Below are 7,603 nucleotides of genomic sequence, written 5' to 3'. Positions count from 1 at the left end.
TCCTGATACCAGAAGTACTCCCAGGTCTGACATAAAAGAAAGCCGTCCATCATCCTTAAGGGAATAAGGGAGGCAACACACACTGGAGGAGGTGAACAGACAGAGAAGAAAAGGATGGAAGAAGGAAGAATTGGCCTGTAAGTGTGCTTATGCAACCTTTGGAGAAATATTTGTGAGGTAATTTTTATAATAAAAACCTCTGTTTTGAACCTGTGACTGTATTTGTGTTGGTTGTGTCCAGCTCAGTGACGCCCCTTGTCTATCTATTTGTCTGACTGGCCACAATAACAGCACTAGCAGTTAAAGAAGTAAAAGCCCTGACACATTTCCAAAGATTTTCAGTCACACACTTCATTTACATAACCATAGCAAGTTAAATGCAGTTGTGGTGAAGTCCTGTAATAACCGGTCATGTAGGCTGACATACACAGAGACTCAGTCCAACCAGTGTGCAATTTGCGCTGAAAAAATCAAACAGGCTTGATTTTGTCTTACAGTTGTGCTTGAAAGATTGTGAATTCTTTAGAAATTTCTATATTTCTGCATAAATATGACCTAAAACATCATCAGATTTTCACTCAAGTCCTCAAAGTAGATAAAGAGAAACCAGTTAAACAAATGAGACAAAAATATTATACTTGGTCATTTATTTATTGAGGAAAATGATCGAATATTACATATTTGTGAGTGGCAAACGTATGTGAACCTCTAGGATTAGCAGTTAGTTTGAAGGTGAAATTCGAGTCAGGTGTTTTCAGTCAATGGGATGACAATCAGGTGTGAGTGGGCACCCTGTGGTATTTAAAGAGCAGGGATCTATCAAAGTCTACTCTTCACAATATGTTTGTGGAAGTGTATCATGGCACGAACAAAGGAGATTTCTGAGGACCTCACAAAAAGAGTTGTTGATGCTCATCAGGCTGGAAAAGGTTACAAAACCATCTCTAAAAAGAGTTTGGACTCCTCCAATCCACAGTCAGACAGATTGTATACAAATGGAGGAAATTCAAGACCATTGTTACCCTCCCCAGGAGTGGTTGACCAGCAAAGATCACTCCAAGAGCAAGGCGTGTAATAGTCGGCGAGGTCACAAAGGACCCCAGGGTAATTTCTAAGCAACTGAAGGCCTCTCTCACATTGGCTAATGTTCATGTTCATGAGTCCACCATCAGGAGAACACTGAACAACAATGGTGTGCATGGCAGGGTTGCAAAGAGAAAGCCACTGCTCTCCAAAAAAAACATTGCTGCTCGTCTGCAGTTTGCTAAAGATCACATGGACAAACCAGAAGGCTATTGGAAGAATGTTTTGTGGACGACTGAGACCAAAATAGAACTTTTTGGTTTAATTGAAAAGCGTTATGTTTGGAGAAAGGAAAACACTGCATTCCAGCATAATAACCTTTTCCCATCTGTGAAACATGGTGGTGGTAGTGTCATGGTTTGGTCCTGTTTTGCTGCATCTGGGCCAGGAAGGCTTGCCTTCATTGATGGAACAATGAATTCTGAATTATATCAGAGAATTCTAAAGGAAAACGTCAGGACCTCTGTCCATGAACTGAATCTCAAGATAAGGTGGGTCATGCAGCAAGACAATGACCCAAAGCACACAAGTCATTCTACCAAAGAATGGTTAAAGAAGAATAAAGTTAATGTCCTGACCTTAATCCAATCGAAATGTTGTGGAAGGACCTTAAGCGAGCAGTTAATATGAGGAAACCCACCAATATCCCAGAGTTGAAGCTGTTCTGTACGGAGGAATGGGCTAAAATTCCTCCAAGCCAGTGTGCAGGAATGATCAAAAGTTACCGGAAACATTTAGTTGCAGTTATTGCTGCAAAGGGCGGGGGGTTTTTGGGGAGCTTGAGGTCACACCAGATACTGAAAGCAAAGGTTCACATACTTTTGCCACTCACAAATATGTAATATTCGATCATTTTCCTTAATAAATAAATGACCAAGTATAATATTTTTGTCTCATTTGTTTAACTGGTTTCTCTTTATCTACTTTTAGCACTTGAGTGAAAATCTGATGATGTTTTAGTTAATTTTTGTGCAGAAATATAGAAAATTCTAAAGGGTTCACAAACTTTCAAGCACAACTGTAAGTCGTACGGGTGGGCTAGTGTGAATGTGAGAGCTGACAACCAATAAGCACTCATCCTGACGTAAAATGCATATAATGCAGCAACAAGGAATATGGGAATTGAGCATGCTGGAAGAAAGACTCGCCTGGATAAAGTTGTGTGTCTTATTTACAATTGCAGAATGGAAAATAAAATTAAACTCATAGATTGTGATTGAACTCGCCAGACTTGTAAAGCTTTTGCGTAGGCACCAACTCCATCAGGTAAGACATTATTCTTCTTCTTCTTTCAGCTGCTCCCGTTAGGGGTTGCCACAGCGGATCATCTTCTAAATCTTCCTGACCTCTACATCTTGCTCTGTCACACCCACCACCTGCATGTCCTTTCTCACCACATCCATAAACCACTTAGGCCTTCCTCTTTTCCTCTTTCTTGGCAGCTCTATCTTTAACATCCTTTTCCCAATATACCCAGAATCTCTTATCTGTACATGTCCAAACCAACGCAATCTCGCCTCTCTGATTTTGTCGCCCAACTGTCCAACCTGAGCAGACCCTCTAATGTACTCATTTCTAATCCTGTCCATCCTTGTCACACCCAATGCAAATCTTAGCATCTTTAACTCTGCCACCTCCAGCTCTGTCTTCTGTTTTCTGGTTAGTGCCACCGTCTCCAACCCATATAACAACACTGGTCTCACTACCATCTTGTAGATCTTCCCTTTCACTCTTGCTGATAACCGTCAGTCACAAATTACTCCTGACACTCTTCTCCACAGATTCCACCCTGCCTGCACTCATTTTTTCACCTCTCTTCCACAAGCCCCATTACTCTGAACTGTTGATCCCAAGTATTTAAACTCATCCACCTTTGCCAACTCTACTCCCTGCATCCTCACCATTCCACTGACCTCCCTCTCATTTACACACATGTATTCTGTCTTGTCCCTACTAACCTTTGTTCCTCTCCTCTCTAGAGCATATCTCCACTTCTCCATGGTCTCCTTAACCTGCTCCCTACTCTCACTACAGATCACAATGTCATCAGCAAACATCATAGTCCACAGGGACTCTTGTCTAATCTCATCTGTCAACCTGTCTATAACCATTGCAAATAAGAAAGGACTCAGAGCCGATCCCTGATGTAATACCACCTCCACGTTGAATGCATCCATCACTCCTACTGCAGACCTCACCACTGTCACACTTTTCCTCATACATATCCTGTACAAGTCTTACGTACTTCTCTGCCACTACCGACTTCCTCATACAATACCACAACTCCTCTCGGGGCACCCTTTCATATGCTTTCTCCAGGTCCACAAAGACACAATGCCACTCCTTCTGGTCTTTTCTATACTTCTCCATCAACACCCTCAGAGCGAACATTGCATCTGTGGTGCTCTTTCTTGGCATGAAACCATACTGCTGCTCACTAATCATCACCTCACTTCTTAACCTAGCTTCCACTACTCTTTCCCATATCTTCATGCTGTGGCTCATCAATTTTATCCCCCTGTAGTTACTACAGCTCTGCACATCCCCTTTATTCTTAAAAATCAGCACCAGTACAATTCTTCTCCACTCCTCAGACATCCTCTCACTTTCCAAGATTCCATTAAACAATCTGGTTAAAAACTCCACTGCCATCTCTCCTAAACATTTCCATGCTCCCACAGGTATGTCATCTGGACCAACAGCCTTTCTATTCTTTATCCTCTTCATTGCTGTCCTTACTTCCTCCTTGCTAATTCTTTGCACTTCCTGATTCACTATCCCCACATCGTCCAACCTTCTCTCTCTCTCATTCTCTTCATTCATCAGCCTCTCAAAGTACTCTTTCCATCTTCTCAACACACTCTCCTCACTTGTGAGTAAGTTTCCATCTTTATCCTTATCACCCTAACCTGCTGCACATCTTTCCCAGCTTGGTCCCTCTGTCTAGCCAATCGGTACAGGTCCTTTTCTCCCTCCTTAGTGTCTAACCTCTCATACAACTCATCATACACCTTTTCTTTAGCCTTCACCACCTCTCTCTTCACCTTACACCTTATCTCCTTGTACTCTTCTCAACTTTCTGCATCTCCCTGACTATCCCACTTCTTCTTTGCCATCATCTTCCTCTGTATTCTCTCCTGTACTTCCCCATTCCACCACCAGGTTTCTTTTTCCTCCTTCCTCTCTCCAGATGGCACTTCAAGCACCATTGTTTCTGTCACCCTTTTACTTCTGCTGTAGTTTCTCAGCTGTCTGGTAACTCTTCACTACCACCCAGTGCCTGTCTCACCTCCTCCCTAAACTCAGCCTTGCAGTCTTCCATTTTCAACTTCCACCATTTGATCCTTGGCTCTGCCCTCACTCTCCTCCACTTCTTGATCTCCAACGTCATCCTACAGACCACCATTCTATGCTGTTTAACTACACTTTCCCCTGCCACCACTTTGTATTCTATGTTCCTCCGTCTTTTTAAAATATGTATTCACCACAGCTATGCCCATCCTTTTTGCAAAATCCACTATAATCTGACCTTCTATATTCCTCTCCTTGACACCATACCTACCCATTACCTCCTCGTCTCCTCAGTTCCCTTCACCAATATGTCCATTGAAATCCGCTCCAATCACCACTTTCTGTTCCTTGAGCACACTGATCATCACTTCATCCAACTCAATCCAGAAATCATCTTTCTCATGCATCGCACTTGCAGTGCATATGCACTAACAACATTCATCATCACACCTCCAGTTTCCAGCTTCATAATCATTACTCTGTCTGGCACTCCATTCACTTTCAAAACACGCTTGACATACTGTTCCTTCAGAATAAATCCTACCCCATTTCTCCTTTCATCCACACCATGGTAGTACAATTTGAATCCACCTCTGATCCACCTGGCTTTACTCTCCTTCCATTTAGTCTCTTGCATGCACACTATATCAACCTTCCTTCTCTCCATCATATCGGCTAACTCTCTCCCCTTATCAGTCATACTGCCAGCATTCAAAGTTCCTACCCTCAGTTCCACTCTCTTTATCTTCCTCCTCTCCTCTTTCCTCCTGACATGTCTCCCCCCTCTTCGGCCAACAGTAGCCCAATTTCCACCAGCACCCTGTTGGATAACAGTACTGGTGGCGGTCGTTGTTAACCTGGGGCTCGACCGATCCGGTATGGAAATCTGTCTTGTTGTCGGCATGTTAATTTGACAAAATTTTACACCGGATGCCCTTCCTGACATAATCCTCCCCATTCATCCAGGCTTGGGACTGGCACAAGTTCAGGTTCAGGTAACACATTATTAACTGTCACAAAAAGGGCAAGCTTGCAATACTTTGGAAATGTGAAACTGTGCTGGAAAGTTGCTACACAGTCATCTAATTTGACATTGTGGAAGAAATTTACCGATACGCCCACTGGTTATCCTGTTCTCCCTGTATAACTGATGCATCAATCAATCTTCTCTATTATCTAAGTCTTGCAAGAGGTAACCCTTACAGGAGTGCAAATACCTTATTAGCAAGTGTTACAAAGCAGAAGTTGTCAAAGCACTATATTTATAAACTTAATTGATTAGATCACAATTCCAAGGAATTCATTAAATAATCAGAAAACCTTTAACATTATTGGTTACATCCAATTGTTAACAGGACATGGCAGAACATTGATACCTTAAATGGTCACAATTGACCTGGTGCACTATGCTGCTTGACAGTCCTGTTGACTTAGAAGTATGTGACTTTTTAGGTGTTTAAGAGTACACCGTGTGCATGGTGCTACAGCACTTCCACATCATTCTGAACCCATTGCATGGCCATGTTTCCTTTTTAGTCTGGCCAGTCAGTAAGCATAGCATATTGGCAACAAGCACACTTTAAAAGATTACTGTTTTTCTCTTATACCTTGAAGTCTTGCTTGTTTTCTTTTTGCTATATTAGATAACTCACGTAAATGCCTTTTTTTAATAACTCAAACCTTTATCATAGCAAATATCAAAATAACATGTTCAGCCTTTCAGCATAAGCTCAGAAAAGTAGGAGATTCCGCACAAATCCACCAAGTAATGAAGCTGGTTTCCTTTTAACAGCGCACCTACATCACATGCTGGTGCACATCTAACCAGGGTTCAAATTCAACTTCTACAACATACCCTGTGAACGCTAGTCATGTAATATGACATACTCAAATGACAAAATCAGCAACTACAGTGATCAATCTTGACATCCCCTCCTAGTAGATGTTGTGTAATATGACACTGGCTTATGACTGAGATTTGAAACAGCCATCAATTTACACTCATTTATCACCAATGTCTTTTGAATAAATCATAAAGTAAAAACAAACCAATCTTTTTTAAAGTAATTCAGATTTTCTTGCTTACTTGCCCAAAAAGCCATCTGAAGAGGGGGACTATGCAGTCTTCTGTATGTGTTTAGGCATACATTTGCTACATATTTAATATCTGTGTTAATTGTATGCCTGTTAGAATAGAGTTAAGCTCCACATGCCCCTGCTTTGAAATGGATATTACAAATACACTTTTATTCTGTATGGGATGACAGCATGACATTTGCAAGACATGAAATGATTAATAAGAACAAATAGGCATTCATCAAACAGCTAATGCATGAGCATTATGTTTGGGATGTGAGATGTGCTCTTCAAGTTCCTCCGGAGGGGCCTTTATCTCTTGATTCTGTTCACAGACGGTTTTAGTTTAACCCTTACAGCGTATGGCATGCACACCACACTTATATTTTCCATATCAATGACAATTTTACGAATACTTCACATAAGCTTGATCCTTGATGACAGCAATGGATTTAATTCCGCCCGGCATTTCACAGCAATAATGTTTGGTGGACTCCTTCAGTCTGATTCTGGAACATGAATATAAGTATATCGTCTTGGCATTCTTTCCTACAACACAGATGTGTCCTCTCTTTATGTGACCTTGGAAGGGGGGTGCTGGGCGGAGGGTCAAGAGACTTGACTATCTTTGCGCCTCCGCACCAGCCAGCTGTGAAATTGGCAAAAGCAATTGGTATCTCTCAGCAGGACTCTCCTCTGTAAACAACTCCAATGGCAGCCTAGGGAGAGGCCTGACAGCATGAGGCACAGGCTCATGTTGAAGAATGCTGCATAAGGCAGAAAGGTGACCAGTAAGTAAGTCATCTGAAGGATGTGTTACATACTGACAAACAACAAGGAGTTTTCAGTGAAGCTATAACCATCATCGGCATTAGCAGTTACGAAGAGTCACAGAAACAGATGATTTTTGTTAATTAAATATGGTGGCAGGAAAGGACAACAAAGCTAGTAGGTAGAAAAGCTTCTGATAATATGGAATCAAACACACTCAAAATGTATGACATAATTATCTTAGTGCAGCTTCCAGTCAAGAATGGCTGTGGTAACTCAGAGCTCCACTGGACTTGATTTGAATCCTGGCAGGTCACTGTCTGTGTGGCATTTGCACATTCTGCTAGTGTCCACATGGAGTTTTCCTCCTCTATGCCAAAAA

Source organism: Polypterus senegalus, chromosome 2, assembly GCF_016835505.1.
Source record: "Polypterus senegalus isolate Bchr_013 chromosome 2, ASM1683550v1, whole genome shotgun sequence".
Taxonomy (NCBI): domain Eukaryota; kingdom Metazoa; phylum Chordata; class Cladistia; order Polypteriformes; family Polypteridae; genus Polypterus; species Polypterus senegalus.
The sequence above is the reverse complement of the archived record's forward strand: the minus strand, read 5'-3'. Positions refer to the sequence as shown.